General features: G+C 39.3%; 1 protein-coding gene across 46 annotated transcripts in view; it reads left to right on the top strand.

Moving 5' to 3' along the window:
* The first annotated feature begins 20,989 nt into the window (after positions 1–20,989).
* SLMAP (sarcolemma associated protein) overlaps positions 20,990–21,254 on the top strand; it is a 149,540-nt gene continuing 149,275 nt past the window's right edge. For all 46 annotated transcript variants that reach the window (XM_081524805.1, XM_081524807.1, XM_081524786.1 and 43 more), the window contains exon 1: positions 20,990–21,057. The gene's annotated coding sequence lies outside the window, so the exon portion shown is untranslated. The remainder of the gene's footprint in view (positions 21,058–21,254) is intronic.

The following is a 21,254-nucleotide window of genomic DNA, read 5'->3' as shown; positions in this document are numbered from 1 at the left end:
ATAAGAGGGCTTTCTAGGTTAGTTTAAGAATTTTGCCTTTTATTCAAAGTTAGATGGAAAGCCATCATCCTTTTCAAACAACTCATGGGCTATTGCCTTAAAAATTGATGACAAGGGAACAGGGGCAGAATCAAGGAGACCTAGTAGGCAGCTACTGCAAAGATCCAGGTGAGACATGATGGAAGCTTGGCCCAAGGTGAAAGCACAGGAGCTACAGAGAAGTGGTCAGGTTCTGAATCTATTTTGAAAGAGGCAGAATATGAGTGGGAGTTAATGAATGAGAGGAGCTAAAGACAGAGTTTCTGGTCTCTTTTAACTGGCAGGACAGAGTTGCTGTTTGTTATCTTATAGATAAAGACTTTGGGGTTTTGGAAGATTACCTAACTCCTCCAAAGTCAACTGTCTAGTTGTCTGTTAATAAGTTTATGTGGAGACATTGAGTGGTAGTTCTTCCTTTTACCCATGTCCTCAAGAAAATAGTTTTCATTTGTATAAAGATAACACTAAGGCTGGGAGGAGTTGTGGAATTTAAGGATTTCCGAGTATCTCCCACTCTCAGAGACCCAGGAAGGAACAGACCCAGGTTGCGATGGCTGCAGGATGCCTCAGTGACATGTCGTCAAGCACTGAGACCCTGAAAGCAGCTTTAAAAGTGCTGGGGGTCGTCTTGCCTGCCTGCCTGGAGTGGAAAAGACCTCTGGAGAGGGCTTTCTCTGGCCAGACCAAGGAGGGTCCACAGCATAATCCCAATCCAGTTTCCTAGGACCACTTATACCCTAGACGTCTTTGTTGTTGTGTTGTTCAGTCGCTAACTCTTTGCAACCCTATAGACTGCAACACACCAGGCTTCCCTGTCCTTCACTATCTCCTGGAGTTTGCTCAAACTATGTCCATTGAGTCAATGATCCTTTCCAGCCATCTCATCGTGGTGTGGTATGAGGACCACTCATACCCTAGAAGTAGTGGGAAAAAGAATCCCAGAAATAATTCTTGTCCACCTTGATAAATGGGGATTCTGAGCCATGTTTTATTTGAGTGAATGAATTTGTAAACATATAAACAAACAAAAGAAATGTTACAAAGATGTTTATCATAGCATTGCGAATTAAAGGAAAGCCTTGGGACAACCCAAATGTTCAACAGTGTGGGAATGGTTAATTAAATTTTGGTATTTAGAGAGAGTGTGATACTGTGTCTCTGTTTAGAAAGCTGGACCAGATCTATATTTATGGGTATGGAAACGTATCCACAACCTGTTTCAAAATGAAAGGATCAGTAGAATGTTATGCGGGGTATGAGTCTGTATAAATCACACTCTGGGCGTACATATGCATACACAAATATGTATATGAAGAGATGATTGGAAGCTGGTTCACAAAATTGTAATAATACTTATCTGTGGCTGGTGAGGTTTATGTAATTTAGTTTATTTCCTGCTTTTCTGGATCAACTGAATTTTTTAAAATAAGCGTGTCTCAATTATGCAATCAAAAAGAACTTTTTCATCTTAGAAAAAAAAAATCTATTACCCAGGATTTTGCAGTTTTACCTTTAACTGTGCTGTAAAACTCTTTTTATCTAAAGCTAAATTTAAAATATTCACTAGACATTTTGCGCCTTAGAAAATTTTTATTAAGCCTCCATTTTCATCAGTTAAATGATGAAAAGTTAAGTACATTAAGTGGTGCCTCTTGATGCTAACCACGAAGCACTCAGATCCATTTACTTATTTTTAACGTTACTTTTCTTGAGCTTTCTTGCTAACAAAAATTAAGTGGTAATTTTTAAAAACCACAGTTATTTCCACAAATAAGATGACACGAATGCCACTGATGATAATTTTTAAAATGTATTTATTTATGTTTGGCTGTGCTAGGTCTTCACTGCTGCATGGGCTTTTCTCTAGCTGCAGCGAGTGGGGGCTACTCTCTAGTTGTGGTGCTCAGGCTTCTCATGTCTGTGGCTTCTCTCGTTGTGGAACATGGGCTCTTGGGCACAAAGGCTTCAGTAGTTGCAGCATGGGGGTTTGGTAGCTGTGGTTTCCGGGCTCTAGAGCACAGAATCAGTAGTTGTGGTGCACAGGCTTTGTTGCTCCGCGGCATGTGGAATCTACCTTGACCAGAGATTGAACCTGTGTCTCCTGCCTTGGCAGGCAGATTCTTTAGCATTCACTGAGCCACCAGGGAGGCCCTGGTAATAATGTTTACTGAGGCAGAAATAATTTTGAAACAGCCAAAAGAAAAAGTACTGTTTGAAGTCTGGGATTTTAGCACATTTATCACAATGATCCTTCTTCTCAACTTGGTTACAAAACTATATGACCTGCAAGTTACATTTTCTTTAATCCTTGAAATTCTCATGCTATCGACATTGCATTTATCTGTGTGATATTTCTAAATACATAGCTCTTGGATAAGTAGATCAGGTCAAATCAGGTGAGCTAGTTGAATTCCAGCTCTTGGAGTATTAGGTACTAGGCCAAACTTAGGTCTTAGAGATGAAAATCTAATTGAAAAAAAAATTTTCAAAGACAGACGGCTTTTGACAGTGAAATCAAGAACGGCACCATGGCTAGAAAATGTTCAAATAAAAAACTCAAGAACTCTGCTACACCTGTTATTTAGTCACTAAAGGAAGAGGTTTTATTTTCTTTTGTTCGCAGAAAGCAGGAAGAGGAGAAAGGGGAAAAGGGGAGGAAGTAAAAGATCATGAAACTGATACAGATTTACTGGAAAATAGATGAAAACAGAAGCAAATGTTAATTTATAAAAATTTAAAGTCAGTGATGTAGAAATGGAGCATAGATCATATGATGTTTTACATGATGAAAAAAGTAAATGTAAAAAGGAAACTTTTGGGGAGGGACAGAATATTTTTTTTGACTCTTCTCTCTCCTTCAGTCTCTTTATTAGTCACCAGATTCTGCTGATGGTTGAATTCCCAGCAAAACTGTAAGATATTGCAAAGTGTTCTTCAAGTTATCCTCACTACCTGGTTCTAACTTCATTCCTCTAATCCTATCCTAGGTTATTACTGTAAATCTTATTTCTAGCTTTTAAAACTTATTTATTTATTTATTTTTGGCTGCACTGGGTCTTTGTTGCTGCCCATGAGCTTTCTGTAGTTGTGGCAAGCAGGGGCGACTCTCTACTCGCAGGGTGTGGGCTTCTCATTGCGGTGGCTTCTCTTGTTGCAGAGCACTGGCTCTAGGGTGCTCTAGGGTGTGTGGGCTTCAGGAGTTGCAGCACTCGGGCTCAGTAGTTATGGCACAGGGACTTAGTTGCCGGCATGTGGAAGCTTCCCAGACCAGGGATCAAACCCGTGTCTCTTGCATTGGGACATGGATTCTTACCACCAGACCACCAGAGGAGTCCTATAAATCTTATTTTTAAATGGCTTTGTCTCAATGAAAGACAAATCTAAAACTCCAAATTGTATTTTGATTTCATTTCACCTATGGAATTACTTACCTTTTAGTGAGGAATAATTGTATGAAAAAACCTTCAAAATTTAACTGTCCATCTTCAGCCTGAGTTTGTTCCCTCTTGGGCTCCATGCAGACCAGTGTTTATAGTTGCCCACTGTACATGTTTACCTGGACATCCTACCCACCACTTAGACTCACCCCTTCAAAGCTTGCTCTTCCTTCTGGATCCCACATCTTCCCCTTTTCTCATCCCTCACATTCTGAAAATTGTACCTCCTAAAAGTCCTCTGAATCCATTCCCTGTCCTGTGTTCACAAGCTAAGACCTCAATACAGGCAGTAACCATTTCTCATCTGGACATGCAGTTGCTTCTAAATGGTCTTTCTGCCTCCAGCCCAACTTGCATTTGACCACTATTCTAAAATGTACAATTGATCATGTCCATTGCCTGCTTAAAAATTCTTCAGTGGCTCCTCATTGCATTCAGGATAAAAAACAAATACATGAACATGGCACTTGGGGTCCTTTGTGAGCTTGATCCTGTCTACTCCTCTATCTCTCTCTACCTAATTCTCTAAACATACTGCACCCCAGTCATGCTGAACTAATTGTTGTTTTTTCAAACAAGCCGTGCCTCTTACTTCTGGCATTATAGTCAAGCTGCTCCTTCAGCCTAAAATGTTTCCTACCCTTTCTCTACTTTACCTCCACCTGCAAGCTCCTTCTTATCTTTGAAGACTCACCTCATGTCCCCCTCTTTTCTTTCTGAAGACATTGCTGACCTATATAGGCAGAGTTTCATGTAGACATTTATTCTATAGAATCTACAGTATAGGTTTTTTTTATTGATTCATAACAAATTGCCTCAAGACTTAGTGGCTTAGAACAATAATAAACATTTATTATCTCTTATAGTTTCTATGGGTTGGGAATATGGAAGCCACTTGCCTGGGAAGTTCTGAATAGGCTGTTCTCTGAAGCTTAGTCAAATGTCAGCTGGGCTGCAGTCATCTGAAGGCTTTAACGGGGCTGGAAGATCCACCTTCAACGGCTTACTCATCTGGCTGGCAAGTTGGTCCTGGATGCTGGGCAAAGGCCTCAGTTTCTACTCTTGCAGGGCTCTCCACAGAGTGGCTTTCAAGTCTTCATGAGATGGCTGCTGGCCTACCCCAAAGCAAGCAATTCAAGAGACCAAAGCAGAAGTTGCAAATCTTTTACAAACTACCCCTGGGAGTCACCCACAGGAACCTCTGCTATATGCTGTTGTTCACATGGACTGGCCCTGGTTCATTGTAGAAGAAGACTACATAAAGACATAAATATTAAAAAAAAAAAAAAAAAAGGATCTTTAGGAACCTTCTTGGAGACTGGCTATGGCATACAGAGTAACAAATATAGTTCCTGATACCTTACTAGCCAGTGACTACCAAATAAGATAATATTTACCTTTATTGTTCAAATTATGACAGCTTAAGCACTCATGGCCTATTTCCTGGAAAAAGGAAACTCCTTCTCTTCTATATTTCTTTTCTTTTTAAAATTTATTTATTTCGGCTGCACCAGGTCTTTAGTTACAACATGCGCTCTCTTAGTTGTTGCATGTGGGATCAAGTTCCCTGAGAAGGGATCAAACCCAGGCCCCCTGCACTGGGAGTGTGGACCACTGGGGAAGTCCCTCTTCATATTTCTGATGTAGCTCTTCTGTTCTCAGGAACAGTCCTTCCTGTACTTCTGCCCCAACTTTCTGGACCTGCTGAAGCTGTACTGTCTGTCACCCTTGTGAGGACAGTGGACACTGCTGTCTTAGACAATTGCCCGTGCCCATGGCTTCTACCATTGACTTTGGGACGTGCTTGATATTCTCAGAAGACTCTTGAGAGTCCCTTGGACTGCAAGGAGATCCAACCAGTCCATCCTGGAGGAGATCAGTCCTGGGTGTTCATTGGAAGAACTGATGTTGAAGCTGAAGCTCCAATACTTTGGCCATCTCATGCAAAGAGTTGACTCATTGGAAAAGACCCTGATGCTGGGTAGGATTGGGGGCAGGAGGAGAAGGGGATGACAGAGGATGAGATGGTTGGATGGCATCACCGACTCGATGGACATGGGTTTGGGGAAACTCTGGGAGTTGGTGATGGACAGGGAGGCCTGGCGTGCTGCGATTCATGGGGTCGCAAAGAGTCGGACACGACTGAGTGACTGAACTGAACTGAACTGATATTCTTCCAGAAAAGTAGAACAAGATCAAGAACACAACTGAGTCCAGGTTGTAACAGTCAGCACGTCTTTTCAGAAGGCTTGGGAATATCAGAAAAGAAGTGAAATAGACTGGGTGACTTACACTGCTATTAGTAGCAGCTACTCTGAGAGGTCCACAGTCTAAACTTATCCTCAGAATGGTACAAACCTAGGTCCTCTGGAAACTACCATCAGCAGATGCCCTATGTCCTATAAAAAACAAAGTGCCACACAATCTGTCATTAGTCTAATTTCTCAGGTCTGGGATTTTCAGTCTGTAAATACCACCACAGGTAGAACTCCATGATCCACGCCCTGGCATGCTGGGCCAGGCACTCTCTGCTTCTTGGTCTCCAGCACTGGCTGAAGAGAATACGCCTGTGCTCTCTTCCAGCATTCCTTTTCCTCCCACTTTTATGACCTTCCCAAACAAAGAATAATCCAAAGAATAGTCCTCTGTATTCTACAAGGGTATGTGGTAATGTTTAAGCATAGGGTAGTCTAAATCCACACTTAGGGAAAAATATTTCCTTATAGAAATCATAATTTATCAAAGCATAAAACTACTGAGAGAGAAAGTAGCATTGACATATATGCACTACCTTGTGTAAAACAGACAGCTGGTGGAAAGTTACCATACAACATAGGGAGCCCAGCCTGGAGCTCTGTGATGACCTAGCGGGGTGGGATGGGAGGAGGGGAGGGAGGCTTAAGAGAGAGGTGATATATGTATAATTATGGCTGATTCACGTTGTTGTATGGCAGAAGCCAACACAACATTGTAAAGCAATTTTCCTCCAATTAAAAAAACAGAAACAGAAACTACTAAGAGATGTCTTGTTAACAGCCTGAAACATCTACATTTGCTTTACCTTTAATTATTTCAGGCTTTCTACAAGAGCTAGACTTGGGTGGATTGCTTTATATTTACATATAGAGACTCCGTCAGGATGTTTCCCAGCACTTAGGGAGAGTTAGTACCCAGGGGAAATTGGATCCTCTGCTTTTAGAAGGTAGTTTTCCCAGCTGCTTTACTCATCAAGGTTAAAAAATAAAATCCTGGCTTCTGCCAGTCTGGTTATATCACCTGCTGTAATTACTTCTTGGAAAGCATGTCTCCTCTTCATTAGAGAGCCCAGAGGTCAGAGAGCAAAAATAGGAGCTGAAGGGAATAAATAATGCCTGGAAATAGAAAATTAATGTCCAGCAGATTGTCAAGTGGAAACAGTGGGCTGTCGTGAAATGACAAGAGATTTTCATGTAAGTCTACTTTATGGTAGATGCTTCCCTTATGGTGGGGTAACTCAGACTGAACTTCCCTGAGCCTTGTAAATGATGTAAAATGATGGTAATAATCTCTACCTTACAGAGTTGAGTATTAAATGAAAAAAATATACGATCAAGTCCTGGCAGGCAGGTCATGCTCCAGCTACAGCACTGATGGTAGGAATAGAATGGTGAACAAATAAAAATGACTCACTGTCTTCATTGAGATTCCAGTCCAGAACGGAAGACAGGTATTAAACAAAGAACCATCTAACTATGATTTGTAATGACTTGACCTATTTTAGGCTGGCATGGAATGTGGTCTTGACATAGTGATGCCAAAGGTGGGGAGTCAGGGTTAGGGAGGATGTATCAGGCTTCAGTCAGAGCATTCTAGGCTGCTGGAAGGTGCTCAATAAATGGGAGCTGCTATAATAATTACTATTATTATCATTATTAATTCAGTAAATATTTATTGAGTATCTACCATGTGTACTATGCTACTGTGCATACTGAGGATATGCTACATGTGTGAATTTCAGCAAATATCTTAGCTTCTTTGAGCCTCATTATGTTCTCTGTAAATTGGGGACATTAAGGGTACCTACCTCTTTAGTCTTTCTTTGAGGATCCAATGAAATAGTGTATATAAAGTGTTTAACAAATTGCCTGGCAAAAAGAGAAGATAATGTATGTTAGTAATATTATTATTCCTCAGTAGTCAGAGCCACCTACAGAATTTGCAGGGCTCAGTGTAAAATGAAAGTACAGGGCTCTTTGTTTAAACAGTAATAAGAATTTCAGGACAGCGACAGCAAAGCATTAACCCAAGTGAGGGGCCCTATATGACTGCATAGTAAACACAATCATGAAGACAGCCCTGTCACTAGTTATGTCATATATATGTATCGATATGCTTAACTATCCAGGAAGCCTGAATTTTTTTTGTGGGGGATGGAGGCGGAAACAACTTCTATAACTGTCAGTTGAATTTAGTTTATAAGAATAAAATATAAGCATATTCAACATATCAATGTATCAGTAGATAATTAGTGATATTTTCCTCAAACTTTTATTATGAAAAATGTTAAAGTGCAAAATTATGAGAATTTCATACATCAACTAGATTGTACAATTAACATTTTATTATATTTGCTTTATTATATATTCATCTATCTATTCCTCAAAACTTCTGTTAATCTATATTGTTTTTGGTGCATTTCAAAGTAAATTCCAGATATCAATATAACTTACTAAAATCCATTTTTTTTCTTTTGATGTAAAATTGACATATAGAGGAGAGTGCTAAATGTGTTGAGTTTTGACAAATACATATACCTCTGTAACCCATACCTTTAGAACATTACCCATCACCCTAAAAGCTTCCTTCATATCTTTTCCAAGTTAATCTCCATCTCCAACTTCCATAAGAGACAACTGCTGTTCTGATTTTTTTTTCTGGAGCTTATATTTTTCAAAAGTACTTTGTAAGTACTTAGTTTCAGTGCTGTCTCAAATGAGTGCACAGAAAATTCTGCAGACTGTAAAACAGCAAAGACAATTCTAGAATACTGTGTTGCAATCAACAAATATTTGTTGAGTCAAAGAGTAAAACTATTGAAATCACTTGAATGTAAAGCTATTGAAATCATTTGAATGCTTTTTCTTTTTCTTTATTTATTTTTCTTTTTGGACATACTGGCAGCTTGTTGGATCTTAGTTCCCCAACCAGGGATCAAACCCAAGCCCTTGGTAGTGAAAGCACAGAGTCCTAACCACTGGACTACCAGGGAAGTCCCACCTTTTTCTTTTTAATAGTTTAATTTTCTGGTAAAAATTATAATAATGTATACTCCAGAAAAGCGTAAATAATATGAAAAAATAAAGAGAGGTCATTAAAAACCACCTATCCTGGAGGAATAAACATTTAAAAATATTCTATGAAATTTCTCCCAGATATCTGTGCATATATACATATAGTGATCTGTGGATGAAATTCAATAAAAATGGTTTCATACACATGTATGATCCATTTCTATCACTGAACAGTGCTGTACTGGGTTACAACATGAGCACATTTTACAGGCTGATTTATGATTCCAAAATGCCATTCAAAGAGGAGGCACGGATTTACATCCACTGACTGGCTATGTTTTAAATGCTTAAAGATGGAAAATAAATGTTTGTTTTATATTTTTTCTTGAGAGTAGAAGAGAGAAACAGGTGAAGGGCTCATAAGTGCCCCTAAAAGCACATCAGTCCCGATGAACTCAGTTCAATAAATAATTACTAAGCAAAGATAAGAGGGCTTCCCAGGTTGGTGCTAGTGGTTAAGAACCTGCTGCAAATGCAGGAGACGTAAGAGACATGGGTTCAATCCCTCACTCGGTAAGATCCCCTGGAGGAGGGCATGGCAATCCACTCCAGTTTTCTTGCCTGGAGAATTCCATGACAGAGGAGCCAGGTGGGCTAGAGTCCATAGTGTCGCAAAGAGTCGGACACAACTGAAGCGACTTAGCATGCACGCACGCAAAGTTAAGACTAGCTGCTGGGAACAGAAAAGATAAGGCATGAACCCAATATGTAGAATTCTCATACCCTAACAGGACAATTTCTTTGACGACAGGGATTTATCCTTACCTGAGCCTACATAATGAGGGAGGATCATAAGATCTACTCCCAAAGGAGCACTGAGTCCTACATTAAATTTGGTACAAAACTCAAAAGATATAAGTGAAAAGCAAGTCTCCCTCGTGTCCTTCTTCCCTACATCTCTCACCCAGTGTTTGATTCTTTAGGGTTTACCACTGTTACTGATTTCCTGTATCTCTTCCCAGAAAACGCTCTGCGTATATATACAGGCATATACTGAGCAGGCAAACATATTAATTGTCCACTCATCGCTTACTCATTCAAGCAGTTTTAAAATACAATTGTATGATACCTACACATAATTTTGCATGTTGCTCTTAAAATTATACCTTGGAGATTGCTCCATATTTATTCATATGGAGATGCTTCATTTATTTTTAGCTTGGAAATCATTACATAGCCACTCTTAGCATCTTCATTGTTTTGTTTTTTTTTTAACTATCTACACAATATACTACTGTGTGAATGTAATTTATTTAACTGGTACAATTTTGATGGATCCCAAGTTTAACCCTGATATTTTGCTAATATGATCCTGCAGTGATTGTGTGAAGCATCTGGCTTTGAATCAAGTAAGTAAGTACTTGGTAGAGGCATTTGTTGGGTTATAGATGAATATTTAAAAGTACAAAGCATTACATATATATGCCGTGTCTGAAGTATGTTCCCCTAAAACCACTGTTAAAACAAAAGAAAAGCCTAAGAGCCAACAGGAAATCTCCACCCACTTAGTCAGACTCCTCAGGAGCAGTAAATAGACAGGCCTATCCAGTGTCTTCCAGGTTCACAGAGGAGCTTTGTCACACTAGTAGTAGCTCATTGTAGAGTCCATGCTTTGGCAATAAGAACTTCCCCTAGAGAGTTTGGATCTAGCAATATGACATACAAATATTCACTTGTCACACAAATAATTCATCAAAAGGCCTTTGGACATGCAAACGCAGAAACAAATTTCCTCTTGCCCTTCCCATTGATTTTTTTTTTTTTTTGCTTCATTTTGAAATAATTATACTTAGAGAAGAGTTTCAAGAATAGCTCAAAGAACTCCCACACACTTTTTATTCAAATTCACTACTTTTTAACATTTGGCCACTTTTTAACATTTGGAGAACCTTTCTTTACACACACACATACGTACATGTGTATTTATGTATGTATTTACATGAGTTTTTTTAATGGATTAGTTAAGAGTAGGTTGTATATATAATGCTCTTTTATCCCTTAATATATTCCCTAAAAATGGGAATAATCTGTTGATTTTGAGGAGAAAGACTGACCTGACTACCTTCTGTTCTTTTTTGAGAATCATTGACTTTAAGAGCTAGAATTAACCTGAAAGTGTCTAGTTCACCTCATTTACACACAGGGAAACCCAGAATTAGCAAATTAGTCAGTCAAGGTCATATTGCTAGTATGTGCGAGGAGATCCTCTCTTCTGGCTCTTTCCTCTCTACAAGCCACTTGGTATCATCTCGTCCAAACCATTCAATAGATTTTATAAATGAGGAAACTATGGCCCAGAAAGGGTTTATGATTTGTCTAAGATCACACAAGAAGTTACTTTCCTGGATTCCATAGGTAGGTATACCTTTTTGTATGAGGCTCAAGAAGAAGACGAATTTTCCTGTATTTGCACTCAGTGGATAAGCTGATGAATAGACATCTCTTGCTTTTGCCTGCCCAGCAATCCTTCCCCCTCCTTCTGTCAACAGCTTTGGGAAACTATCCTTCTCCCATTGGATACAGAGTTAGTGGGACTGTGCTTCAAAGTTCTGCACTTTTCTGGCCATGAAATGGGCATGTAACCCAGCCTCAGTCAGTCAGCTTCTCTGGGGCATTTGAATTTTTTTTTTTTCAATAAAGAACAGACTTTTTCCACTTGTTTATTTATTTTTGGTTGTGCTGGGTCTTTGTTGCTGCTCATGGGCTTTCTCTAGTTGCAGTGACCGGGGACTACTCTTTGTTGCCATGCACAAGCTTCTCATTGTGGTGGCTTCTCTCGTTGCAGAGCACCAGCTCTAGGGTGCTTGGGTGTCAGTAGTTGTGGCACAGGGGCTCATTAGTTGGGGCACACAGGCCCTAGATCACGTGGGCTCCCACAGTTGTGGTTCACAAGCTTTAGTTGCTCTCAGCATATGGAATCTTCCCAGAGTGGGGATTGAACCCTTGTCCCCTGCATTGGCAAATGGATTCTTATCCACTGCATGGACTGTGCCCACCAGGCTCTTCTGTCCATCGGATTCTCCAGGCAAGAACACTGAAGTGGCTTGCTATTTCCTTCTCCAGGTATTCTTCCCGACGCAGGAATTCAACCCTGGTCTCCTGCATTGCAGGCAGATTCTTTACCATCTGCTGCTGTTGCTGCTGCTAAGTCACTTCAGTCGTGTCCGACTCTGTGCAACCCGATAGACAGCAGCCCACCATCTGAGCTACCAGGAAAACCCAGTCAGTATCCACTGCACCTCAAGGGAAACCCGGGCATTTGAATATTGAGGAGAGAGCCTCAAGGATTGGAAAAGATTAAGTTGATAAGGAGACTCAGTTCAGTAGCTCAGTCGTGTCTGACTCTTTGCGACCCCATGGATTGCAGCAAGCCAGGCCTCCCTGCCCATCACCAACTCCTGGAGTTGACTCAGACTTATATCCATTGAGTTGGTGATGCCATCCAACATCTCATCCTCTGTTGTCCCCTTCTCCTCCCACCTTCAATCTTTCCCAATATCAGGGTCTTTTCAAATCAGTCTATTCTTCACATCAGATGGCCAAAGGATTGGAGTTTCAACTTCAGCATCAGTCCTTCCAATGAATATTCAGCACTGATTTCCTTTAGGATGGACTGGTTGGATCTCTTTGCTGTCCAAGGGACTCTCAACAGTCTTCAACACCACAGTTCAAAAGCATCAATTTTTCAGCGCTCAGCTTTCTTTATAGTCCAACTCTCACATCCATACATGACTACTGGAAAAATCATAGCTTTGACTAGATGGACCTTTGTTGGCAAAGTAATATCTTTGGTTTTTAATATGCTGTCTAGGTTGGTCAAAACTTTTCTTAAAAGGAGTAAGCGTCTTTTAATTTTATGGCTGCAGTCACCATCTGCAGTGATTTTGGGGCCCAAAAAAATAAAGTCTGACACTGTTCCATGATCTTAGTTTTCTGAATGTTGAGCTTTAAGCCAACTTTATCACTCTCCTCTTTCACCTTCATCAGGAGGCTCTTTAGTTCTTCTTCACTTTCTGCCATAAGGGTGGTGTCATCTGCATATCTGAGGTTATCGATATTTCTCCCAGCAATCTTGATTCCACCTTGTGCTTCATCCAGTCCAGTATTTCTCATGATATACTCTGCATATAAGTTAAATAAGCAGGGTGACAATATACAACCTTGACATACTCCTTTTCCTATTTGGAACCAGTCTGTTGTTCCATGTCCAGTTCTAACTGTTGCTTCTTGACCTGCATACAGATTTCTCAGGAGGCAGGTCAGGTTGTCTGATATTCCCATCTCTTGAAGAATTTTCCACAATTTGTTATGATCCACACAGTCAAAGGCTTTGGCGTAGTCAATAAAGCAGAAGTAGTTGTTTTTCTGGAACTCTCTTGCTTTTTCGATGATCCAATGGATGTTGACAATTTGATGTCTGGTTTCTCTGCCTTTTCTAAATCCAGTTTGAACATCTGGAAGTTCACGGTTCACATACTGTTGAAGCCTGGCTTGGAGAATTTTGAGCATTATGTTGCTAGCGTGTGTGATGAGTGCAATTGTGCGGTAGTTTGAAGATAAGGAGGCTACTTATGGGTTTTTGTTGAGCATCAGCTCTGCTTCCCATCCTTCCTGAGACTCGCTTCTTCAATGTTTATTTCCATTCTCTTAGCTACCCCATGTCTTCCCAGTACTTTCCATAGGCTTATGTTGGCCAGGGGTAGTTTCTGTTTTTTGCAAACAAAGGACTCTAACCAGTAACAGCTGACTTGAAAAAAGTTTTGCTTTCTGCAACACTTGCTGAAACAGAACTGTGACATAGGTTGCATAGGAAAAAGTTGGGCCTTGGTACACCCTTCCTCAAAGCTTAGCATGAAAGGGCTTTTCAGGCTCATCACTGTGCCGTTCAGTCTAACTGATGACATTCCACTTTCCCATTCCCTGAAACAACCTGTTAGTTGTAGTTCTTAGACATATCTCCAGCAAGGAGGCCCCACTTAGTGGTTATTTTAACTCATTGCCCCTAAAGTGTCCATCTGGGTAGAGTGGTGAAATATAATCTGACTTGAGCACAGTAGTCCAGAGTGGGCTCCCTGCCTGAATGATTCTTGGGTTTCCCACCAGTAGGTAGTGAAGACACCACTCGTTGTCTTTCCTGACCTCCTGAGAGGACTTTTGGAAGGAACTCACTCATATGCAAGGACACATTGGTATCTCCAGAATAACATTCAGACAGTGTAGTCTGAGTCTTCATCCCGGAAGAAGAAAAAAAAAAAATCTCCAAGAAAGCATGATCATCTTCAAAGAAATTCACAAGTTTTTGTTGAAAACAACTTTTTCTTCTTAAAAAATTTTTTAATTTTAATATTCTTAGAATAATATATATTATATATAGTTAACATTATATATAGTTTATTACTGTTAATATTATTACACAGAGCAATTTAGCTTCTCATTAGCCACTCAAGAACCAGGCTTTTGCATGACTAAAGATCCAATCATTTAACAAATACTTTTAGGTCAACTCTGTGCTAGGCACATAGCAAAAGCAAACAGGTTCCTTACTCTTATAGAATTTACAGTCCAGAAGGACAACAGACCTTAATCAAGATGTTATACTTGTATCCCATTACAAAGTGTTATAGGTGCTATGAAATGACAAGTACAAAGATCTGTGAGAGATGGAAAGTAAACGGTTTTCCTCAAAACAGTTTCCATAATTCACATTTCAAGTGAATTTTTTAAAAAGTCTAGAGGACAATCCCTCCCCCTGCTCTATGAATCTATAAGTGGTCTGTGAGTGTACCAGCCTAGCCCTGGTCAAAACAACCGTAAAAGATCTAGTCCCCCTTTCAGAGCAAAACCCGGGGGTTCTGCCTTTATTTTCTCATTGTGTTAATCATTATTGTTTTCAAAACCAAATAGAAGAAGAAAATCATTCAGTCAAAATGTCCTAAAGAATAAAAGACTTCCATTTTAAAGGCAAATACAAATGGGAAGATATATTCATTTTCTATTGCTGCTATAACAAATTACCATAAATGGAGTGGCCTAACACAATTTCTGAAAATTCTATAGATTGGAAGTCCAACTGAGTCTCACTAGGATAAAAGCAAAGCATTGGCCTTTCTGAAGGCTCTAGGAGAGTATCCGTTTCTTTGCCTTTTTCCAGCTTCTAGAGGCTTCCTTCATTTCTTGGTTTGTGGCCCCTCTTCCTCCATGTTCAAAGTCAGCAACAGGTTGAGTCCTCATGTCACATCTCTCTGATTTACTTGCTGCCTCCCTCTTCCACTTTTAAGGACTCATGTGATTAAAAGTAGATCCACTCAGGTAATCCATGATAATCTTCCCAGCTCAAACTCTGCACCCTTAATTGTACCTGCAAAGTCTCCTTTGCCTTATGTAAACTAATATACTCTTACTTGTAGGTTCTCTGGATTAGAATATAGACATCTTTGAGAGGTCGTTTTTCTGCCTACCACAGGAGGCATGGAAAATGTTGGTTAGGGTGAAAAAAGGTAGAGATGTTTCATTCTTTGTGGACAAAGAAGTACAAGGTGATGGCATTTTTCTACATATGGTGGTTATCTCTGGGCAGTGGAATTGTAGGCAATGTTTTTTTATACTTCTCTGCTTTCCAAGCTTTCTACATTATAAATAAAATACTTAAAAAAAAAAAACGCTGTATTTTAGTTATTTAGGAGAATGTCTATTGTAAGGAAGTAGACATTGAGACATTTCAGAATAGCGTCATGATTGCAACTCACTGTGAAAAGTTTGGTTTGTGTGTGTCTCTCTCTCTCTCACACACACACACACACACACACACACACAGATACATGGAAAGGGCAAAATGGCCAAATGATAAGTCAAAGAGGAGTATATATGTGCATTCATTGTAATTGTAGTTTTCCTGTACATTCGAAATGTTCTATAGTAAAAAGCAAAACTCGAATGGACAGAGAATGTATGTTGATTTCACATTCTAATTATCATTTTCAAGAATAACAGAGTCTAAGAGTGAGAAGATAAGTTACAAAATCAAGGCGTGTTTTCTCTGGCAACCGTCTTTGATGCTGATACCAAGTTATATAATTCGATTCCAGGAGTTAGAGACATGGACCTGACTGGTTTCACTTGAAAAGTTCTCATTTCTATAGGAATGCTTGTTCACTGTCAACAGCCGACTAATTTGTCCTAGCATTTAATGCATTCTCCTTGTTAGCATGCTGGACTTGTACAGAGCAGATTGGGTTCTCAAAACAATATACCCAGTGTGGGACCAGCTCTGTAATTTGATGGGGCACAGTACAAAGTAAAAATGAGGGACCTTTTGTTTAAAAAAAAGTATTAAGAATTTCAAGACAGCAGAGTCCTTCTCAACGCAGACCCCGTGTAAGTTCACACACTTATGAAATCGGCCCTACACAAAGCCCAGCAGACTCCACCAATGGTCTCCTCCCACCAAGCCTTATATGCTGGGCATCCTTGGTGGGAATAGGCGTGGAGGAAGAGCAGGAACTCTAGACTCATTTTGCTACATAGTCTCTTTACTCCATTTCAACCAAATGTCTTAGGAATGCTTGAAATAAAAGATTCCATCTATGAAGTCTGTGAATTATTACCATTCAGTGAGATGCTTTTGACCATTTTCAATGACACTGTTGTATAGTTATAGAAACAATGCATTTATCTGAAACAAAAGCTCTAATGTAGCTTATTAAAAGGAAATAAAAATAATTATATTAATATTAAATAACAATGATTTAAACTGTTAGTTTTCTCAAAATAAAGAATATACTTTAAGTATTTTTTAAAAAAATCACTAGATGAACAAAACCACAATGTATAAACAGTCTCTGATATTTTAATTGGTAACTAAGTTATTTAAAAACAAACCCAAATATACCAGTAAAAATTGAGAAAGAAAATGCCTCATGTGGCTTTTTGACCCATCCCTTTTATTTTTAAGCATTTGCTGCATTCCAGCTAACATTCTTAAATTGATTATAAAAAGCAAGAGAACGCTCCCAGTAATCAAAAGGGGACTTACACAAGAGTGACCAAAAAAATAGTTTCTTATCTTCTTCTTTCTCCCCCTAATCCAAGCTTTTTGCTATTGATATAAAATATTTATCAGATTTAGCAAATGAACAACAGCAACAACAATAATAATTATCACGTTTAGTAACAAGGCTCCTAATGTTGATTTTCCTATTTCTGATAATATGATATTTTTAAAAGGGCATGCCTCAAATGGGCTTAGAAAAACATCTGGAAGGATATAGCTAATAAACTATTAACAGTAGCTAGCCCTGGACTGAGGATTTGTGATGAGGATAGAGAGAATTTTTACTTTCCTTACTTTTGCTTATATGAATATATGCAATGAATATGTGTTCACTTTATCAATAAAAAAATCAGTAAAGAAATTTTTCAAAAAGAACAACAAATACAGCCTATACTTTAGGTCTAGCATGGCGATTTAGAATCAGTCGTTTAATCTCTTTAGTCTCACTTTCCCTACCTATAAATTGAGGTTAGTACCACGCAGAGATGTTGTGAGGAAAATGTATGGTGAAAACCCTTTCAATAAATGTTCCTTCTCTGAGCCTCAGGTCCCTTGCCTGCAGAAGGAGGGAACTTGATTAGTTGTCCATGATCTTCCTGAGAGTTAATCTTCGGATTCCCTCTTTTTATATTCACAGAAAAAGACTGCTACGTGAAAAATAAATCTCTTTACTTGTCTGCAGGTAATTGTTTTTCTTTTATTTCCTGAAGAACCAGGAAGCCAAAAACCAATGAGTAGTACCTCTGGAATGTTTGGGTAACTCCACCCTGGGCACCTGGGAAATGACAGAGTATTTCCACTCATTAGAGTCTCCCTGATCGGAAGGGGGTGGGGTGGTGTTGGGAGAGCTTTTCTTATTGTGAAGAAGATTAAACTTCAGTTTCAAGAAGCCAGTGTGTGCCATTAAAAATAGTATATCCTCTCAATTTTAATCTTTGACTACTCCAGTTCTCCTCTTTAATTAGTTCGCTTACTTGTACATGTTTGCAACCAAGATACTCTCCTTAAGCAGTTATGCAAGTTATTCACTATATCATGTCACTGGTTAAAATCCAATTCGATGATTATCAAACACATATTAAATGAGTTTACAAAGTAAACTCTGTAAGTTGAGTTGTCTCTTACACATCTGAAATGCTAATAATTGATACTAGGGAAATAATTTTGCAGTTCTTCCTTTCTTTTTCTTAGATTGAAAAGTAGCATGGATCATAGCAGTGGTAGTAATGATCAGTTTATTAAAAAAGTAAAAATAAAAGAGGAAGAGAAAGCTACCTCATTGGGAAGTACTATCATTCCACGTTTCTCAAAACATAACATGCTTTTTATTTGATTAAAATATTGTATGGATACAGAATCATAGACAGCAACACCCACATGGCTTAGAATTCAAAATATCTCATGTTTGAGATGTCTTAATTTAAGCCTTTTTTGTGCCTACCGAATACCAGTGGGTGAAGAACGCCTTCAATGCCATTTTAGAATTTCCAGCACCCTCCATAGCTTCATAAGATTCTTTACCCTTCCAGGTTATAGCGTCCCAGCTTTTCTTTGGAAAAAAATGTGAAAAAGCATTAACATTCATTTTAAGAGACTGTAGTAGAATTGAACATAAAGAGGTTTTGTTTCCACATTTATGAATACATTTCTCTATATGTAAATCAGAGATAATACAACTTGCCTCTTACTGTATGTGGAAGGCTGGAAGAATTCTTAATATTAGTAATAATAATAGAAACTGACCTTCTTTGAGCATCTACTATTTTCTAAGCATCATTATCTTATTTTATCCTAACATTATCTTATTTAATCCTAAGACTCTGTGGGGGTACTATCTACTTTTTTTTCAAATGAGGAAATTGAAACTTAGAGAAGCTAAATAATTTATAATTTACAGTGCTTTTAAGTGGTGATGCAATGTCTGATTCTGAAACCTTAATTTTCATGATTCTACTTTGGTCTTCTAGGAGAAAGGTGGGAATATTCTGAAGACCACGGCATTCATTGCCTGCAAGTCTTTCAGCAACTGAAACTACTTTTCTATGTCTTTCTTTCTTGATCACCTCTCCTTATACTTTTTTTTTTTCTCCTTTTTTTTTTCTCCTTATGCTTGATCACCTCTCCTTATGAACTCTTACCTGTGGCATGTGGAATCTAGTTCCCTGACCAGGGATTGAACCTGGGCCCCCTGCATTGGGACCACAGAATTTTAACCACTGGACCACTAGGGAAGTCCTGATTCCTACTGATTTTTCACGTTAGTTTAATTACTCTACCATGCTCCCATTATCCTTGATAAATTCATTACAGCAAGAATCTTATTGTAATGTGTCATCACCTAAATCGTGAACAACTTAAGGGAGTCTTTTTTTTTTCTTTTGATTATTGTATTTCCAGGCCCTATGGCAGTAGCTGTTTCCCACCTTCAAATTAAAAATTTATCGAGTGAATGAATGAAAAGACTTATAAGTTAAGTGACTTACAAATTCATGCAAAGAACTCATTAGGGTTATGTGGAGAGTCCTATATTACTTTATTCCACAAAGCCTAAAAGTTACTACAAATGAAAAAAATTTCATCCTTTTATATTAAAACTTTTCAACACATCCTTATTTTTTTCCAGAGTACAGTACCAGGAACACAATAGTAATTTAGTACATATTTGGTGAAATGGTGAAGAATGTTAGAAAAGTATACAAGGTGTTTATAATCTTCTATAATCTAACACATGTTCTAATATTTTATCCTGTAATAATTAGTATGTACTTTTCATTCATGTATCAAATATTTATTTAGTCACTATTATGTGCCAGGCATATTGGCCCATTGTTTCAAAGAGCTTTATTCTTCTTCTCCCTGGAAACTTATGAAGCCATTCATCAAATACTGTATTTATTGTGGTTTTCCTACCAGCCGTCTTTCAGTTCAGTTACCTTCCATAGAAGACCATCTCTGACTCCTTTAGCACTCAGTGCTTGCTTAGCCCTGATTACATCAAAGTGAAGTTACCTCTGTTTGTCACCCTTCTCTCCCCATCCCTAGCTCATAGTACTCAGGTGTAATCTCAGAAGAAAAATTTGAGGTTTTATGCACCTAGGTGTTTCCAGGGTTCAGGACAGAGCTTGGGACCGGGACCCAATTCTGTATATAGGAACTGAAATGCACTGTCCTTACTCTTTTATGAGCAAATGGATTACTACCTTGAATTCTCACAACAGTTAAGTATTATCTCCATGTAATTGATGACAAAACGAGGCTTGAAGTGGTTTAGAAATGTGCCCAAGGTCCCACAGTGGTGAAGCCTGTTGTCCAAGGAATCTGAAGAATGAAGTCACCACTGATTCTAAATAGTATGGCTCATTCCTTCTATCTTTTTCTTGAAAATTTCGTTTAGATTTCGCGAAGTGTTTCCCTTTTGAGACTAATGACTCCTCATCTACCTTACTATTTTGAGTGTAGGAAATATCCCTTTCTTCATATTCGAAATTGTTCGACCTCTTTCTGGAATCAACGTGATGTTAACTTTTCTGATATAACACTCATTCCGGGGTGGAATCTGAGTTAGGAGCCCTGGGGGACAAGATAGGCCCAGTTTATAGTAAGGTCATTTGAAATGGAATGCAGGAACTAAGAAAGTTTTCTTCCGGGCAGGATACCTAGCAAGGGGAGAATGGACGTTAGATGCACAAATCCTAAGGCTTGTGGGAATTTAATTGCTCACACCTAGGGCAGCTATGGGGGACTGTGTTGCCCACAGCTAAGATGGATGCTAATAACATCTTCGGATGAGTTTGTCCTCCTTGCTCATTGGTATTTTCAACGAGGACTATAGTGAATAAAATTTAGGAAAAATAGGCGCCTTCTTACCAAGATGGTAAAGTAGGAAGTTGGCAAGTTACGTTTAGAAAACTTTCAACAGGTCAAAAATTTTTTTATTGCCCTTAACCAAAATGGTGGTAAAGGTGGCCGCACGGTTTTGAAGCGTCTAACCCTTAACTAAGATGGCGTTTGGAGGCTTGTTAAGAATTGGCTTGCCCTCTTTTCTGCCCTTGGCCAATATGGCTTCCGCGGCTTCGGTCACGTGACACCGCGACTACGGCGCGGGAGAAGGGGTAGGAGGGCCCTTGAAGGCTGCGCGTTCCCGTGGCGGTGCACCGGGTAGGTTTCAGTCAGAGTCACTATGGCGGCTGGCGCTGGCAAGGTAAGCTGAGGCGGCGGCGGCGGCAAGGGAAGGTGGACCCATCGTGGCGTCCGGGCTCACAATCCCCTGAGCCCGTCCGCAGAGAGGTCGGCCGAGGTCGTGGCCAGTCGCGGGGTTTGGCTGGGGTGGGTTGAGAGGGGCGAGGGCTAAGGCGGGCGAGCACCGGCGCCTGACGGCCGTTTGTTTTGATGGTTTCC

Source organism: Giraffa tippelskirchi, chromosome 9, assembly GCF_054371585.1.
Source record: "Giraffa tippelskirchi isolate mGirTip1 chromosome 9, T2T-mGirTip1v1.2.pri, whole genome shotgun sequence".
Taxonomy (NCBI): Eukaryota; Metazoa; Chordata; class Mammalia; order Artiodactyla; family Giraffidae; genus Giraffa; species Giraffa tippelskirchi.
Note: the sequence above shows the minus strand (reverse complement) of the source record. Positions and strands in the feature narration are given on the sequence as shown.